General features: G+C 50.6%; 1 protein-coding gene across 1 annotated transcript in view; it reads left to right on the top strand.

Annotated features, from left to right (window-relative positions):
* The window catches only part of LOC141731343 (uncharacterized), a 143,077-nt gene that overhangs the window by 102,947 nt on the left and 20,610 nt on the right, over positions 1–19,520 (top strand). The gene's annotated exons all lie outside the window — the stretch shown is intronic.

A 19,520-nucleotide genomic window follows, 5' to 3' on the forward strand; every position in this document is an offset into this window, starting at 1 on the left:
AATATTCAGTGGGCTGATATGATCAGTGTATCTGTAGGGTGTAAATTGGCCATGCAGAGTTCTCCTTTGTTGTTCAAGGGGCTTATTCCCACTTTCTTTCCTGCAGACACACCCAAACCCAACATTGCAACACAAAGCAATTCTCATTTGGACTGTCCCTGAAAATTCAAACTTATGCTCAGGGCGTTTCCCTGTCCCCAGGGACAGGCTCCAAGGCTGGGCTCTCACCTGCACAGAATGAAGAAGAGCTGCTGCCCTTGCCAGCAGCTCCGGGGTCTCACCATCTTCGCTTTGAATGCAGCTTTTGTACACACTATGCCTCTCTGAGCCCAGCAGCATTCCCAGGCATCAGCAGTGCTGCTGCAGGCCAACATCCCCCAGGCACAGCTGCAGCAAAGGAGATTGCAACAAGGCCTGGCTGCAGGAGTCTCCAGCCTGCAGCAGCCCTTCACCTGCGGCGGAATCATTTTGCGCTGACATGGGGGAGCAAAGGGATTAGGGGCTCTTTGCAGATGAGGGTCTCCTCCATGTGCTGCTGCTCACTGGGCTGATACAGTTGCTGGTGCCCTCCTCCACAGCTGTACCAGGAGTCTGTCTGGGAAAATAACACTGCCAGTGCCAGCCACCCATCCCTGCCATGGCCCTGCCCACAGGGCGTCCTGCCCACCAAACTGCTCCAGTCAGGTGATGTCAGACACCATCAAAATACATTCAAACAATGCATTTTCCACACTCTGGCAAAATCATGGCCATACAGGCCACGTGCTGGAGGCAGACTGCTGTTGGCAGAATGGGGGAAGCCCCAGCAGCTGCACTCTCCAGGCTGGATGGCCATGGCAGCAGAGGCCAGTCTCTCACCGTGCCCACTGCTGTGGGACCCAGTGCTTTGGACATGTTCCCACTGAACTCAGGCTGCAGCTACAGCAGCACCATGCCTTCACACATTTGATAACAAAGAGCAGGAATGGCACACAGGACTGCCCCAAGAGCTACAAAAAAATGGGGTGAGGGAGGGGACAAGTGAGTTAGAATAGCTCATTCCTTTTTAATACGAGCAGGGATTTAAGCAGGGATACTGGGCTAATCATACTGGGCCCTGGTTTGTAAGCCTTGTCTCTAGCAATTCCCACCAGTCTGCAAGCATTTTTCACTACAAAGGAGTAGATAGGATTTTACAGAACATGCATGAGCAAGTCTGAGCCAGAACTCAAAGTACAAGACAAATAGTCCCAAATCAGCCACCCATGGGGAAAGGAAAAAGAAAAGCAGATGAAGCAAGTGCCATTGTGGCTGAATTGCCTGCATTTATCCCATGGTCAAACCTTTCTGAATAAAAGCACCTCAGTTCAAATACACAGCTTAAGATCAAGGAATTCAAGTGTTCTGAGAGCATTAAAAGCCTGATTTCTATGACGGAATGGTAGATGCTAAATTCCTTAAAAACACAAATGTGGGTCTATTTGGGACTGCATGCTTCAAAAGCAGGAATGGAGGTTTAGAATTGCAGAACTGTTTCCATTGGAAAAGACCTTTAAGATCATAGAGTCCTCCCAATAACCTAAGACCACTAACACTGCCAAGGCCACCACCAAAGCATATCCCAGGAAATGTCGTGGGATGGGACATCCTTCTTGTCTCCTTTGTCTCCCAGGAGCCCCTTGGAAAGAGAAATGCCCACACAGGCTTTATCTGACTCCTTCCCAGCCAGCCTTTCCCTCACTCCTGGGTCTCATTTGCTCCACAGGTTTCACCAGCTCGCTAAGCTCAGAGGAGCTCTCAGAGGAGAAAATGCTGCCTGGTGTGGGGCTGTCTGATCCCTGTCTCATCTTCATTCCATCTGCCCTGCTCCCTCTCCCATCAAAGAGACCGAAGGATCCCCCCAACCCCACGGTGCTGCACCAGATTCCGGGTACGTTCCCTCCTGTACTCCTTGGTGGCCCCGGGGAGGCTCCAGAGCCCTCCCTGTGTGCGGGACAGCTGCAGCAGCACCACCGCGCCTGCATGAGAGCAGCGCCTGAGGAGCAGCTGCGCCAGTTCAGAGTCTGAAACGGAATCCTCAGTGCACACAAATGACAACTGACATTTCACGGCTGGCAGGAGAAGCTAAATCCATCTGCTCGCTGCCCTTTCTAGCCATGGCCATTGGAAGAATTGCCCCTGCCCAGGAAGCTCTCAGGTGCAAGAGAGGAGCAAAAGTCAGGTGTTTCTGATGTGCTAGCTGCCAGTGCTTCAGGTTTTCCTTCCAAGTTCTAAGGGGTTTGTACTATTTTTACCATTTCAACACTTTCTGTGCAACCCATTGAGCGAGTAAGCACCACACCCTCTCCCTCAAAGCCTTGAGGTACTGCCAAAGCAGAACTTGTTCATGCTCTTTTCTCCTGGTGATTTTATAATCCCATGCAGACTCTGATAGCAAAGCAGTGCTGTAGAGAAAAGATTGGAATCCTGGGGCACTTTTTGGGTGGGTGTTTGAATCTGCTTTTCCAGGCCTTGGGCTGAGCAGGGTGAGGCCGAGGCCTGGGCCCCTCCAGCTGGCGCTGGGGAGCCCCCGGGGCAGCGGCGAGGGGCGGCCCCGAGGGGAGGCAGAGGGGGCGTTTCCCCCAAGCGGGCGGGCGAGCGGCGGGGAAAGGCGCCCTGGGCACAAGGGCAGGCATAGGGGCCTCGGCTCTCTGCAGTGCGGGCGGCCCAGCGCCAATCGCTGCTCCCGGAGCCGCCGCCAGGGCCGTGTCTCCTCCCTGCCGCTGACCCTGCACCTGCAGCGCTGCCGCCGGCTCTGCCGGGCTCCCCGGCACGGACGGCGAGGACGTGGCCATGCTGCAGCGGGGGCCCAGCAGGGACACCCAGATGGTACCAGGGCTGCAGCTCCTCTCCTGCAAGGAAAGGCTGGCACAGCTCGGCTTCTTCAGCCTGGCAAAGAGACTCAGACTTCATCGAGCTGTGGCCTTCCAGTACCTGAGGGCAACCTACAAGAAAGCTGGGCAGGGACTTTGTACGAGGGCAGGCAAGGACAGGACCAGGGACCAGGGAGACTGGATCCAAATGGAAAGAGAGTAGGTTTAGGTAGGGATTCAGAAAAAAGACCCTCCTGGAACAGTTTGCCCAGAGAAGGTGTGGATTTTGAGAAGAGGAAATCAGGAGAAGATTGAGAGGGAGAGAAAGATCCACAGTTGGCCTTGCGTCCGGCACCATCTCAGCTGCTCTGAGCTCTGGGGCCGTGGGAGGTGTCATTGTTTTCATATCCAAAAACACATTCGGTAACGGGTTCCCCCTCCCTTCATCATCCCCAAACTTTAGCTGTCTCGTTTCACACCCCAGCTCCCCAGTCCCAACCCATCCCACCCCTGCTGGACATCAAGACCCACTTCCCAAGCCGTATTTCCCCCATTTCACACCACCCAAACCCCATCCCACCCATCCCACCCCACCCAATGACCATCTCACCCCTCCTGATTTGCAGCACACTTCACCCAATCCTCTTCCAACCCCATTCCACCCTGAGGGGCTGTGGAATCGAGGAATTTTTGGCTGGGACTGAGTAGTTTTCAGTGGCATTGAGGGGTATTGAGGTGATAGATTGAACCCTCTCATCTCTTTGAGTGCCAAGAAAGGGAGATAACCACATCAAATACTCCCAAAACCCCCCAAGTATCTCCCTGAATCCCAGATTCCCCTGAAACACTTGTAAAAAGTGAGGCTTTAGATGCCTTCAATGAATTTGTTGATTTTTCCCCCAATTTTGACTGTTGTAAGGGATCAAGATCAATCAAAAGAAAATTAGGGCCTTAACAAAGGGATAACTAGCCAAGTGTCTTCCCAATTCAGGTCACTGGGAATGTGGGTCTGAAGGGCTCTGACCAACGTGGACCCTCCAATGGGGGATGGAGTTGGAGCAGCACACGAAGCCCTTCCTGCAGTTGGGGCACTCGGAGGGCTTCCCTTACCAGTGACGCTGTTGGTGTTTACTGAAGTCAGAGCTGTCTGAGAAGCTTTTCCCACACTGGGGACACTCACAGGGCCTCTCCCCAGTGTGGAAGCACCAGTGCCTGACGAGGGTGGAGTTGTGCTTGAATTGAATCCCTTCCTGCAGCTGGGGCAGTGGAAGGGTCTCTCCTCCCTGTGAATCCACTGATGAGGGAGGAGATGGGAGCTGGTCTGAAACCTCCACTGGCACTCGGGACACTTGTAGGGCCTCTCCCCAGTGCGAACGCGTTGGTGGATGGTGAGGGCAGAGCTGTAGCTGAAGTCCTTCCCACATTCCCCACACTCATAGGGCCATTCCCCAGTGTGGATCATCTGGTGGCAGATCAGGGTGCTGCTCTGCCCGAAGCTCTTCCCACACTCCAAGCACTTGCAGGGCTTCTCTCCATCATGAAGCTGCTCCACAGATCACCAGCTCTGAGCTCTGGCTGAAGCTCTGTCCACCTTCCTGGCACAGGGTGGCTCTTCCCTCCTCAGAGCACCCCAGGCTGGGTTTGCAGCCCCTCCTCCTGCAGGGTCTCCAGGGATTTTCCTTCCTGTTCAATTCCTGTGCTGTGGAGTTGCTCAAAACGGCCTCTTCCATGAGGTTCTGCTGCCATGGGGATTTGTCCTCCCTGGTCTCCATCCTCAGCTGCTTGTCTGGGGGAGGAAGGACAAAGAGATGGGATTTGCCTCCATGCCAGAGGGAAGGAGATCCCCCCTGTGCGTCCCCAGCAGGATGGCATCAGCAGCAGGGCTGTCCTGCCGCCAGGGGCCGTGTTGGGCTGGGAGATGGAGCAGAAGAGAAGGGGAAAGGGGCACTGACTTCCTCCTCACCTGCCTATGTGTCCCCAGACATCTTCCTAACAGCCTCCTTCTCCATCCAGCCAAGGTTTGGGAAAGAGAAATCCTGGTTTGGGGAAAAATACAATGTATGAGCACATTGGGTTAGGGAGTTCCTACTGCCCAAGTCCTGGAAGTCACCAGGAATCTGCCACCCATATAAACCTCCAAAACACCAAGATTCAGGCCCCCAAAATACACAAATGACCAAGATGAAGCAAAAACACCCAGCCCTGAGTTTCCTCTCTCTGATCCCTCAACTTTGGGCTCCTGGAGGCCCCCCTGTCTGGGTTGCTCCAGGTCAAGTTTGTATTGATGTTCCCCCCCTGTAGAAATTTGGATGCTCATTTCTGCAGGCACCTTTTCACAACCACGAGCTCCCCCTGGGTCACATCAGGGTTCACCACTTGTAACCAGCAGTCCCCAAAGGGGTAATAATTAGCATTGACTCCATGATTCTCAGAAGGCTGATCAATCACTTTACTATACTCTACTTATTAAGAAACCCATCGCTCTTACAGAAAGTCACCAGACAGGTGGACTCACTTGGTCCTTGAATCCAAACACCATCACCAGTGGCTAATTAATAAATTACCCTTTGGTAAACAAATCTCCATAACACATTCCACATGTTCACAACAGCAGGTGCAGCAAGCGAAGATAAGAATTGTTTATCATTCTTTTCTATGATCTTCTCACTGCCTTCCCCAGGACAATGCCTGGGAAAGTTGTGCCTTGCTCTGTGTGGCCAGAGAGCTGTTGCCACATGTCTGCAGACTGCTTCCAGTCTGCCCTTCCCAGGTGCCCAGGACCTTCTGGGATGGCTCTGGCCTTTCCAAGGGCTTTGAGAGAAGTCTCACAGTGACACTGCCCAGCCTTCTCAACATCCCTGACACCAAAGGCCTTTTCCACATCCTTCAGTGCCAGCTCAGTGCCCAGGACACAGCACAGCCCTGTCTAGGTCCTCAGAGTGGTTCAGAAGGGAGGCAGCTGTGATTTCTCCCCACAGAGCCACCACTCCAATGTCTCTCTGTGCAGTCCATGGTGGTCCTGAGCATTTTCCCTGGAGCCTCCCTGCCCCGGATGTTTCTCTCCATGCAGTCCTCAGCACAGCCAGGCAAAGAATTCAGGTGGTTTCCCAGAGGACATTCCTCTTGAGTGAAGTGGCCTCAAGGCACTGTTTGTGCCACTGGAATTGTGCCACTCCCGGGTGCTGCTGATGGTGTTTGTGCTCACTGGGGTTCATCTCCCCACACAGACACATGATGCACTCCTGAAGTCTCCTCAGTACAGAGCTGAGTACACAGCTCAGTACACAGACTGCTGGCCTGGTCAGTTGGTGTCCCTCCGTGCAGGGACAAACAACCTCCTGCAGGTGAGGGCAGAGGCCAGTGCTGGCAATGGTGGTTGCAGAGGCTGGTGTGGGACAATTGCCCTGGCTGTCCCCAGAACAAAGACACAGCCCAGGCCCTGCTCTGCTGCTCCCTGAGGGCTATCCCGGGAGCTCTGGCTGTGCCAGGACACTGCTGTGAGCCCCCCTGCACACTCCCCCCTGCCCCAGGCACTGGGCTTTGCTGTGCCAGGGCATTCCTGGGGCACATTGCTGACAGCAGGAAATGGAGAGAGGGCAAAGCCTCCCTGCCCTCAGGAGATGCCCTTTGCTGATGGAGCTGCTGTGCTGGAGCCCAGCTGTGTCCCAGCAGTGCCCATGGCCTGTCCCTGCCTGTGGTCACAGCATGGACACGCAGCAGGACAGTGACCAAGCTGCCAGAGCACTCCAGCCTGGCACCCACGGAAGGGCTGGGAAAGAGAGTGTGGACTTGGGAAGAGCAGCTCTGAAAGGACCAAGTGCTGCTGCTCCCTGCCAGTGCTGCTGTGCTGGGACCCTTCCCTTTCCCCCCTATAACTTCATGCAGGTCCCAGAGTTGGGATCCCAGAAAAACAGGGCTCTGCAAGGTCGTTTATTTTGTTCAAACAAAGCAATAGTACAGATCCTGGAATACAGAGCTTCTGGATCCAATTCAAGAGGCAGACAGGGAATTAGGTGAGGGGTAAATAGAAACATTTAATTGAGCACATTATGGCAAGAACAACCCATAGGCATCACCAAAGACCTGAGAAGGAAGAGACTGGGCCAGTCATGAGTTCAATTCTGAAAACTAAGCAGCAGAAAACAAACGCTTTTTTGGTTCTGAAAAGTACCCAGTCATCTTTGTTCTCGGGCGTCCTTGAGCTCCTGGTTCCTCAGGCTGTAGATGAGACGGTTCAGGTCTGGAGGCACCACCGACTACAGAACTGACAGTGCCAGATCCAGGGATGGGGAGGACATGGAGGGGGGCTTCACGTAGGCAAATACTGCGGTGCTGATAAACAGGGAGACCACGGCCAGATGAGGGAGGCAAGTGGAAAAGGCTTTGTGCTGTCCCTGCTCAGAGGGGATCCTCAGCACAGCCCTGAAGATCTGCACATAGGAGAAAACAATGAACACAAAACAACCAAATAACAGAAAAGCACAAACTATGAGAAGCCCAAGTTCCCTGAGGTAGGAATTGGAGCAGGAGAGCTTGAGGATCTGTGGGATTTCACAGAAGAACTGGCCCAGGTTATTGCCATGGCACAGGGGCAGGGAAAATGTATTGGCTGTGTGCAGCAGTGAATAGAGAAAGGCACTGGCCCAGGCAGCTGCTGCCATGTGGGCACAAGCTCTGCTGCCCAGGAGGGTCCTGTGGTGCAGGGCTTTGCAGATGGACACGTAGCTGTCGGAGCACATGAGGATCAGGAATGAAAGCTCTGCTGTGATAAAGAACATAAAGAAAAAGACCTGTGCAGCACATCCTGTGTAGGAGATGTTCCTGGTGTCCCAGAGGGAATTGTGCATGGCTTTGGGAACAGGGGTTCAGATGGAGCCCAGGTCGCTGAGGGCCAGGGTGAGCAGGAAGAAGAACATGGGCGTGTGCAGGTGGTGGCCGCAGGCTACGGCGCTGATGATGAGGCCGTTGCCCAGGAGGGCAGCCAGGGAGATGCCCAGCAAGAGGCAAAAGTGCAGGAGCTGCAGCTGCCGCGTGTCTGCCAGTGCCAGCAGGAGGAAGTGGCTGATGGAGCTGCTGTTGGACATTTGCTGGGGCTGCACGTGGGGACCTGTTCATGGAGAAAAGGACAGTGAAGGGTTAGAGGAGATCCCTGTAACCAAAATCAAAGCCATTTCCCATACACTCTCCTTTGTAACACACACGGACATGCTCTTGTGTTTCAGAGTTCTGATGTTTTCTTTTTAAGCTCCTTCCATGTACTTCCTGGTATTCTTGGATATCAGAAACCCTCAGCATTTCTGCTGCCCTCTGGTAGAACAGAGTGATTTCCCTGAGGCAAGGCAATGAGTGGAGACTGGGGGCAGATGATCTGTCACTTCATTCTGTTTGCAGCTCCTCTGGGCTTTCACTTTTCTCAGGTGGAGGATGTTCAGACTCCCACGTTTCTCTTAAAAACCTCCAGGTACTGCTGAGAGCAGATGGATCCACCACAGCCCAGCTCCACCTTTGTAGCCAAGGACTCACGTTGCTCATTCCACCAACCCAGCAGCATTTTCAGTGTCACAATACCTCTGCCTTTTCTCCATGGATCTTATCACTCAGAGGTGCTCTAGGACAGCTTTGCATGCTGGGGTGAAGCTCCCAGCCTGGACTGAAATCTCAGAGGGACCTGCAAGTGTCCTTGTGATGGCATTGGATGAAGGGAGATGCAGCTCCTTCCCTGGCTGCCCTGCCAGCATTGCCCAGAGCTGGGCACTGGGGACAGCATCACCCTGAGCCAGCTGTGCCCCCTCCAGAGCCCCCAGGTCTGGGCAGCTGCTCCCAGCCCTGTGCTCTGCAGAGGGAACTGGGCCTGGGGCTGCAGAGCTGCCCCACGGCTCTGCTGCAGCTCTGCCTGCACAGGAGGGGCTGCACGCCTTGGAGCCTCGGCCCTGAGGGCAGAGGCTGGGCTGGGGCACAGCAGGGAGAGGGCTTGTTCAGAGGGAGGGGCTGCACTGGAGGGGATCCTGTGGGCATCTCTAAACTCTCCCTGCCCCAGCATTGCTGGGTTGGTTTTCTCTCCTTCCCTGACCTTCTCTCTGCTTCCTGGAGGTTTTCCTCTTGCAGGTGTTCCCTGTGCCTGATCTTCCTGTGCCAGCACTCACAGACTCCAAATCTCTGTGCACTCTCCTTGGCCTGACAGAACCTGCCTGTTTGCAGGGTACTACCTGGGGGCAGGTTCTCTTTGCAGCTTGGGGAAAGGACAGCTCAGACTGAGCCTGATGGCTCCAGCAAAGGTGCTGCTGCTGCTGTCCATGGGCAGAGTGGCTGAAGGCACATTAGGGATCTCCTGTGAACCTGCTGGTCACTAAAAGGAAAAGTTTGGTTGTCTCAGGCACCACTTGTCCAAATTCATAACTAATAATTCATAATCGTCCTTTAATATTTATTCCCCCTCCCTGCCACTCTCCAGTAGTAAGAATCTGAAGACAAAGTCTTAGGAAATTGCCTCATTTTGATCAAAATCCTTGTCTTGGAAATATTCTGTGACTGATCAGAAGCCCTCAGCATGTCAGAGCTTCATGAGCATTTCAGCTCCCCTGCACCAGAAATACCCAGAGTTGTACTCACAGAATCTGCAGGCATTGGGATGTTGCAGCTTTAGGAGATGGCTCCAGGAGCTGCAGCTGCATTGTCCTGCAGCCAGAAGTTCCTGTGCGAAGGGCTGGCAGTGATTGTGCCCCAGGCACTTCTCAGCACCTTCCAAGCCCTGCCTGTTTGAAGCTCTCCGTGCCTCTGTTCTGTGCCCGAGGTGGCTGCAGGCAGTGCCCCAGCCCTGCTGGGCTGTGCACAGGAGCTGCTCCTGGCCAGAGCTGTCTCTCTGCAGCGCTGCCCTTGCCAGGAGCTGCTGCCTCTGGGCCAGGAGCTCGGCCCAGCTCAGCAGCACAGACACAGCACAGGGACTTTATGAGCCTCTGGGCTTTGTGCTCAGGCCCTGAACATCAGTCCCTGAGACAGAGCTGAAGAAACCTCTCCAGAGCTCCAAGTCAGAATCCAACTCCAAAGTTTCTTGGACTTGTAATGGGTCCCACTGAGACACAACTGAGAAAGTGTCCCCAGGCCCCAGGCAGAGCAGAGAACTGGAGGCAGTGATGACAGGTGGGGACAAAGAGAAGCCAAGTCTTGGTGCGCTGGGGCATAGCAGGGTCTGTGCCACCAAGGGCTGGGAGGAGACACCTTGTTCTGGGGCCCTGGGGCCTCCTGGCACAGCCCCAGCCAGGCTGGGCACTGTCAGCCCCTTGTCCTGCCCTCAGCATCCCCCCTAGCCCACATGCCAGTGGCCTCAAGGATCTGCTGGAAGGAGTCCCTGAGGACCCTTGCTCAGCAATGGCCCTGGGGGCTTCTTAATACTCCCAGGGACTGCAGATTTTTCAAAGGACTTGGGGTTTTGCTTTTGCTGTGCAGTCTCTCAGAGCTTTGTGCAATCATGGCCTCCAATTCTCTGCTTTAATTAGTCCCTGGAGAGGCTTTGTCAGTAACAACACTCAGTGGGGCTCATTAATGCTTCAGGGTACTTCAGTTGTTTTAAGGTACTTGGTGTTTCCTTTTGGATACAGACTCTGTGAGAGGTTTGTGCAATCATGGCCCCAATTATCTGCATTAATTAGTCCCTGGAGAGCTTTGTACTGACACTCAGTGGGGCTCATTAATGCTTTGAGACACTCAAGGTGTTGAAGGTACTTAGGATTTTCCTTTCCACACTGGGTGTCTCATAGGTTTTTGTGCCATCCTGGCCAGCAATTCTCTCCTCCAAGGAGTCCATGAGGAGCCTATATTGGAGAGAGACCCATTAATGCTTTGAGACACTTTGGGGTTTTCCTCTGCCTTTGACTCCTGGCAAGGTTTGTGCAATCTCCTCCCAGGCCCTGAGGTTCCAGGGCTCATCTCCAAATGCACAGTGAAATAAACAAGGCCAGGAGACTTCTTCTTCTTTTTAATGCCTTTATTAAAAGTGATCAGCTCAGGATTGGGCAGCTCGGCAGGGCTGCAGTCCCCGTCGTGTCTCCCAGGGCGACTCAGAGGAGGAGGATGTGCGCAGCTCTGTCCACTAGGGGCAGAGCTGGGGGATCCGGTCCTCGTGGGAGCCTTTAGGGTGTGGTGTCCCCGTCAGATATTGATTTCGTCTCAGTCTCACTTCCTCCCAGACCTGGCCCAGGGGCTCTCGAAGACAGGGTGAGGATCAACGAAGGTTTCCAGCGTCTCTGAGGCTCAGCACTTGGCTCCTCACGTCCAGACATCACTCCAGTCTCTCAACTCTTAATTGGCTCGTTGTTTTTGGGGTTTTCTCTGTGCGTTTGGAGTTGGGGTCCCAAAAAGCATGCTGGTCCTGGAATCACTTTGCATAACCCCCCCACCCTCTCAGGTGTCTTCACTATTCTGGGAAAAGTACACCTTAGCCTCCTGGAAGGGCCATTAGCTCGCCCTAGCCAGGGCTTTTACTAATACAAAAACAACCATTAACTACAACGACCCGTGATTACAATAAAAAAACACGCGGAACTTTGGCCGGGACAGTGATCTGGCTGCCTTTTTGTAACTTTTTCTCACAAAAAAAAATTAACCGAATTTTTGTTCATAACAGTCCCCCCTCTTTTTCTTTGATCGAGCTGAAATTTTGAGCTCGCATCAACTCACAATTTTTTGTTTTGAATCTACTATAAATTTCTTGTGCACTTTCGTAAGCATGGTTACTTAACCTTGTTACTTTCCTTGGTTTCTTCAGGTTGGTCTGCAGGGCAAATACTATTTCACTAAAAAAGATAAATAAGCATAGTAAAAAGAGCAATCCTCCAAGTACACACACAGCGAGAAAAACCACCTTTTCCCATACATCTTTTCTGAAAATATCCAAATTCTCCCACCCACTAGGATGAAGTGTAGGAGTTTGATCTTGATTATTTACACATGCTAATCTTTTTATTTCGTTTGAAATGTTCCTAATAATTGAATTCTTTATTTTTAATACTGCCTGGAGCCGGATGACTTTGTTCAACACAGATATTGGGATCTGAACTTGGCTTTTACAATTTTGGATTTTCTCAATTTCTATTTCACTTTCCCGGTTTTGTTTAATTTCTCCCAAATCATTATATATAGGAACTCCCAAACTTGATCCAGTTTCTTTGGGTAATAAGAAAATTGATTTTATCACTCTAGCAATGCAGTTGCCAGATGAGATCAAACCTAGGGGTTTAGAGCTCCCCTGAAATGTGTTCCAAAAGGGGTTTATCTCTTTTCCAGTATACTCATATAAATACTTGTAACAAACAATTTTTCTTCCGTTTTCACCATTTCTTTGCTTTTTACTAGATCTGCTGAGCTTGTTTCAGCAGCATCACATTCCAAGCACAACCAGGCTTCCCCTATAGGGCACTCTTCTAGGAGTGGCTGCCTAAAAGTGGCAGTATTGTATGCTATCCAATACATTCTTATTTTAGTGATAAAGGACCAATTGGGAGGGGTTAACACAATCAGGGTTAAAACTGATGTGGACTCTCGACAAGGAGCTCACTTCCTCCTCATAGAGGGGTTGGTAGCATTCACTGCACAGCTCAGCTGGGCTTCCCAGAGCAACACCAGCAATTAGAGCTATCAGTACTACCCTTCCCAAGAGTCCAGTATGGGTCATCTTGCACAGCCTGCCCACCCGGCCTTGCCTCTTGGGGAATTTTACTGAGGAGAAGCTTCCAAGCTCTTTAGAGTCCCTTCTACCCGCTTCTCTGGTTAAACCTCTCTTGGTCTGTTCCCTACCAATTTTAGTTCCCCCCCCCCCCCCAGGGGAGTGTTCTGTAGAGGATTAACCTGGAGTCTTTAAAAATAAATTGGAGAATTTAAACCAGAATTACTTATTTACAGTCTTAAACTTTTTACCAACATAGTTTACACAAAACAGTCTTGAAACATTTTAAGCAATATAAAACCCTGATACCAGTTTTTCCCATACAGTTCAGTCTTTTTGACTCTTCCTTCTGAGAGTCAACTTTAAATTCTTTGGTCCTTTTATCACACTATACTCAGGTGAATTAATTTGTGATGTGGATGAATCCTTATCCAGTTCCCGGAGGTGAGTGGTATGGACTCTGGCCCAATGCCAGAGGGAAAAACTGGGAGTCTGGCCCAATGCCAGAAGGAGAAAGGGGTGGAGTCTGGTCCAATGCCAGAGGGAAAAAAATCTGATGTTGAATCCTGGTCCAATGCCAGAGGGAGAATGGGGTGCAGTCCGGTCCAATGCCAGAATGCCAGAGGGAAAAAAACCTGATGTTGAATCCTGGTCCAATGCCAGGGGGTGAGAGTGATGTGAGTCCAGCCTTTTTCCTTTTGGCCTGCACAGTCAAATTTGTAATGAAGAGTACCTGAAATGGGCTTTCAAACACAGGCATTAATGGTCTGCTATTTAATGATTTTATCAAAACTCAGTTTCTCTGTTTAATGTTATTGGTAATTTCTCTTTTTCCATAGCCTGTATGTTTCTCTCATCAACTTCTACATACTCTGTATTTTGCAAGGAGTTGTATTTCTCAGCTAACTTAACTCCCAAAGTACTTTTATTCTCCTATTTTTCTGTGTATTTAATTCACTGGTTTTCTGTTCTGTTTTTCAAGACCTTATTTATTTATCTCTTGCTTCTGTTTCGTACTTTCACTTACAGCTTAAATACTTCTTTCAACCCCTTACACTTAATTTTTTTTTTCCTTACACCATTCTTCTACACAATACACTTCCCTCTAAGGAGAGGTGGTAAAACTTGTAATGCACAATCTACATTACCTCTGTTCTAACTCGTTTATATTCACTCTCTCATTTCTCATTCACTTTCACACATTCCTTCACACATTTAAGACACAAACTTATTGCTAGAAAATCTTGGGTCCCTATAGCCCCCCCTTCACCTTGGGGTTGGCCCACAGGTCTCAGTATCTCTGGGCCTCTAGGAAGGGCCCTGACTCTGGTTGCCTCTGGTGCACATTCACCTGTGAGGCTGCCTGCGTGTAACTAAAGCTCTTACAGCTATGGCTCCCTCACCCATCTGGGGAGCACTAGTCTGGTTTGCAAGTCACACACACACACACACACACATACACACACACACACACACTCCCACTGCCCCCTTCCCACCTTCCCAGGAAGTTGAGGCTGACTTTGTGACTCACTCTCACACACACAACAAGACAACAATAAGGTACCTTTCACTTTCACACCACTTATTACAAGTTTAGTCTTACTGGCCAGTTTTGGTGCTATTGGATATCCTTTCTATGTAGCTGGTTTTTTGTCTAACTTCAGATGTTACTTTGTTGAGACAGGACTTATCTGCTCCTATATCAACCAAAAATTCTAATTCTTCATTTAGGGGTCCCATCTCAAAGTTTACCAAGGGCTCTTCTAGATGTTGCATCAGGTCCCCTAAAGTGTAAAGCCCCTGACCCTCTAATCGTCACCTCTAAGGATCTTTTCTAAATTATCCTGTTCCCTGGCTATTGCCGCATCGAGACTGAGCTTTCTACAAAACCTCCTGACGTGTCCTGGCTCTCCACAGTAATAGCAATGTCGTTCTCTCAAAGGGACTTGAGGTCTCTCCATCCCTCTTGCCCCTGACAGTACAAGAGGCTTATGCTTGCCTCCTCCTGGTGGTGGACCCGCCCACCCTGCCCTTTCTCTAGCTACAGCAACCACGATCTTAGCCTTGGCCTTTGCTTTACCTTCCTCCCTCCTTAAATACACCTTCAATGCCTCTCTTAATAACTCATTAATGTCCTTCTCTTGCCAATCTTCCATCTTTTCCAACTTTCTCCTTATATCAGGCCAAGATTAGGTAACAAATTGGACTTTTAGTAGCATTTGACCTTCTAGGGTGTCTGGGTCTATTCTAGAGTACAACTGGAAGTTCCGCCTTAGGCGATTAAGCCAGGCAGCAGGAGATTCATCTTTCTCCTGTGTACCCTCAAATGCCAATTGGGTGTTAGTTCCTTTGGGAACTGACTCTTTGATCCCCTGTATTATCAAATACCTATATTCCATCATGGCCTTCCTCCCCTCTTCCTGGTTAGGGTTCCAACTGGGATCCTTTAGTGGCAATTTCTGTTCGCCTGATGGCACCTGGGGTCCTGGACGGTTCTCTTTCTCCCAAATATCTTATGCCAGCCACCATAATCATCTGGACCTCTTCTGGGGAAAATAATAAACTCAGGATGGAATTCATCTCCCCCCAAGTGTAGATATTTGGACCTAGAAATTGATCCACTTGGTTGGCTATGCCCACTGGGTCCTCAACTAAATGCCCCAACTCTTTCTTGAATCCTCTCACCTCAGAAGCAGTTAGGGGAGCATTCACAAAGCCAACACCTCCCGCTACTCCTCACATAGGAACCTCTCTGAGGGGAAAGAGTCTCTCCGCCTTGGAGGTCTTGGATCTGGTGCTACAGTACAACCCATCTTCAGATGCTAAACCACTTTGAGGGATATCTGGGTTACCCTGAACGTTCTGCCCATCAGCAGGTGTATTTGCTGATAGGTGTTTATCGGGCGAGGAGGCATTTGTGCCCCAACTAGGAGGAGGTAAAGGGACAGCAATAGGAGGGGGAGAAGAGCCTGAGTGAATATTAAGTGGAGCCGGAGAAGGGGTGGAGAATGCAGCAAGTGGAGTAGGCACTTGTGGTGATACAGAAGGAACTGGAGGAGCTGAAGGGGGTTGTGAGGGACTGGTTATTGGAGGAGATACTGGGTTTATCATAGCGGAAGCTGAAGAGGTAGAAGGAGGAGTTTGAGCAGGTGGTAATGAGATGGCAGATGGGGGAAGAACTGGACCTGCCATTTGAGGTGCTTGAAGAAGAGGGTTATAAGGTGGAGGGGCAGAAGGAGGCAAATAATCCAGGGGATCCCATCTTTTACTATCCTATCATCCCCTCCTTCATTCCCCTCTTTCTTCTTCTGTACCTTACAAATTCGCACTCCTTCATCCCCAACAGCGCTCTTTTACCAGCAAGCTACATACAATAATTGCTCAGGATCAGTATCCCCTGGAGCTGTCAGATAATTATTTAATTGTTGGCACATCCACTTATCCTTTGTCCCACACCAAGGCCATCCTCCTTGCAACTCTAATTCCGGCCACACTTCCATACAATAATGGATCATTTTCACTATATCTAATCCCTCCATGGCCTCTATAGAATCCCATTTTACTAACAGTTCTCCTAAGGGACTATTGGGAGGTATATACCTCAGTCTCTTAACGGTCTTTTTACTATTACACCCTTTTTACAGGTCTTAACAGTAAAAAGTCTGAAAGGTGCCTTTACTGACCGGTAATTTCAAAAAAAACCTTCTTTGAGGAGGTTCAGCCTCCTCCACTGAACTTCAAATTTCTGCCTGATGCTCAGGACTTTATACTGAAACACCTGCCCGATCTCTTCATTGCCCAACTTTTCCCCACGTCAGGTCTTACATCTATCGGGACTTGAACACACGAAGCCTCGGCCTAAGAATCCGGGTCACGCCTGACTCCCTCAGTCAGGAAAAACAACTGCCTGATTTTTAGTTTGCCTAACCCGCCAATTTTTAGGCTTCACTGTATCAGGACTTAAAAGCAAACCACAGCCTCCTTCGCTGGGGTTTGTGCCTGACTCCTGTGTCAGGACTTACTTTTGCCTGCAGGGCTTGTGAGCTACCCGAATCCTTCTCGGGACTAACAAATCTTACGCGAATCCTTCTCGAGACTTACAAATGCTACCCGAATCCTTCTCGGGACTTACAAATCTGCCTGACTTCCCTCTGTCACGACCAGGTGCGTGCCACTCATACAAATATTCCCTCCACACGCCCGGAGCAGGGGGGGCCTTTATTCCCCCTTGAGAGATGGCTCAGTCATGCTAATTCCACTCGCTTTCCCCTGTTTCCGGCCGGCCCCTTTGCAGGAGTCCGGAAACGCGGTAATAAGGGGTCCGCTCTCACTTCGAAGGTCCGGCTACCGGCCTTCGTCTCACTCACACACACATGCGCACGTCTCCCGCTCCCGCCACCGGCTTTCTCACCAGTCCGGTGCTCCGGTGCTCCTCTGCGTCGCTGATCCTGAGCCGATCCCTCTGGTCCTGGTAGCCAGCTGTCCTGAAGTTCCAAGATGGCCAGTCTTGAGTCTTCTTGCGGCGTGGCTATCCCGGACGAGTGCCCCCAGCTGAAATAAACAGGGCTAGGAGACTTCTTCTCCTTTTTAATACCTTTATTAAAAGTGATCAGCTCAGGATGGGGCAGCTCGGCAGGGCTGCAGTCCCTGTTGTGTCTCCCAGGGCGACTCAAAGAAGGAGAATATGCGCAGCTCTGTCCACTAGGGGCAGAGCCGGGGGATCCGGTCCTCGTGGGAGCCTTTAGGGCGTGGTGTCCCCGTCAGATGTTAGTTTCCCTGGCTCTGTCCCGCCCAGTCCTGGCGTCGGGACAACTCCCATGGTCAGGGTGAGAGGGACTCCGCATCTCTGCAGGCTCAGCACTCGGCTCCTCACGTCTAGTCATCACTCCAGTTTCTCAGCTCTTGGGTGGCTCGTTGTTTTTGGGGTTTTCTCCATGGGTTTGGAGTCGGGGTCCCACAAAGCATGCTGGTCTTGGAGTCACTTTGCATAACCCCCCCCACCCTCTCAGGTGTCTTCAATATGCTAGGAAAAGAACACCTTAGCCTCGGGGAAGGGCCATTACCTCGCCTTAGCCCAGGGCTTTTACTAATACAAAAGGGGCGATAAGCTACAATGACCCGTGATTACAATAACAAGACACACAGAACCTTGGCAGGGACAGAGATCTGGCTGCCTTTTTGTAACTTTTTCTCACAAAAAAATATTAACCGAATTTTTGTTCATAACACTGTGGACCCTCAAACACCACCACAGACAGAGTGCTTTGGGGGAGTCCTGGCCAGGAGCTGTGGGGTGGTTTGGGGGTCTGGGAGGGGTTTTAGGGCAGATTTGACCTCCCAAAGCAGCCACCAGATCCCACCCCCCAAGATGCTGCCAGGGCCCTGTGGCTCCATGTTGGGATTCATCCTCCTGGTGCTCCAGGAGAAGGTGAGGAGGGGTCCCCAGGGGCTGTGTGTGTCCCCTCATGCTGGTGTCACCCCCTTGGCCCTCCTCACAGGGCTCTCTTGCCGCAGCTCCTGCTCCCCAGAGGGAATTTGGGGAGGGGGCAGATGTTATGAACAAAAATTCTGTTAATTTTTTTTTGTGAGAAAAAGTTACAAAAAGGCAGCCAGATCAGTGTCGCTACCAAGTTCTGCATGTTTTGTTTTTCTAATCACGCGTCGTTGTGGCTAATCGCTCCTTTTGTATTGGCAGAGCCTTGCCCGAGGCTAAGTTGTACTTTTCCCAGAACAGCGCAGACACCTGAGAGGGTGGGGGGGGTTATGCAAAGTGACTCCAGGACCAGCATGCTGTGTGGGACCCCCTACTCCAAACGCACGGAGAAAACCCCAAAAACAACAAGCCAAATAAGAGTTGAGAGACTGGAGTGATGTCTGGATGTGAGGAGCCAAGTGCTGAGCCTGCAGAGACGCTGGAAACCTTCGTTGATCCTCACCCTGTGCTCAAGAGCCCCCGGGCCAGCTCTGGGAGGAAGCGAGACTCAGACCAAATTAACATCGGGCGGGAACACCACGCCCTAAAGGCTCCCACGAGCACGTGATTCCCCAGCTCTCCTCATCTGAATCACCCTGGGAGAGGTGATGGGACTGCATCCGCGCCGAGCTGCCCAGTCCTGAGCTGATCACTTTTAATAAAGGCATTAAAAAGGAGAAGAAGTCTCCTGGCCCTGTTTATTTCAGCAGAGGGTGTGCACAGCCCCCATCAGGGGATGACCCTGGTCCAGCCCCTTTGTTCAGCACCAGGCTGGGCTCAGGGCTGATGGGAAGCAGATCCTGCAGCTGGGACACTGTCACTGCGATGTTTTCTGAAAAATCCCTTTACCAATGTGAAAAACGCCAATCAATTGTTTTTAAAATTTTAAAAGTTGCATAGTAATATAATGCTTTTAAAAATAGTAATACAATTCGGGTAATAATAATTTGGACAATTTGACTTAGTACAATATGAGACAATAGAGACAAAGAGTTACAGACGTCCGGGTACCTTTTTCTGGGCCGCACAAGCCCAAAAAACCACACGTTAAGAAAGGATTAACCTTAAAAGCAATGACCTGTTGCATATTCATACACTTCATACATGAGGCGTAAATTCCATTCAAACACAGGATTTTGTCTGGCCGTCCCCAACATCTTCCTCTGAATCCTAACAGCGCCTTAGAGGTGGGAAGAAGTTAGTTTCTTCTGATAAGCAGGCAATAAATTCTTTTTCTCTGAAAGATTTAGGGTGTCCTGTGGCTGCTGTCTTGCTGTGAGTCCTTTCTAAGAAAAAGAATCCTACATAGCATAGTTTCTATTTTAACAATTTTTATAACCTAAAACTATATTTAACACATTACTAAAGGTAATTAATAGAGCATTACTTTCTAACACAACACATATAATACTCATTTGAATATTTGCGAAAAGCCAATCATAAAATACATGCATTTTTCACAGCCAGGATTTCTTCTCCTGGGAAGTTGAGAAGCCTCAGAGAAAAATGTAAATAATAATTATCTCACTGCTTCTCCTTGTGTTCTGCTGCTTTGGAA

This window comes from Zonotrichia albicollis, chromosome 20 (assembly GCF_047830755.1).
Source record: "Zonotrichia albicollis isolate bZonAlb1 chromosome 20, bZonAlb1.hap1, whole genome shotgun sequence".
Lineage (NCBI taxonomy): Eukaryota > Metazoa > Chordata > Aves > Passeriformes > Passerellidae > Zonotrichia > Zonotrichia albicollis.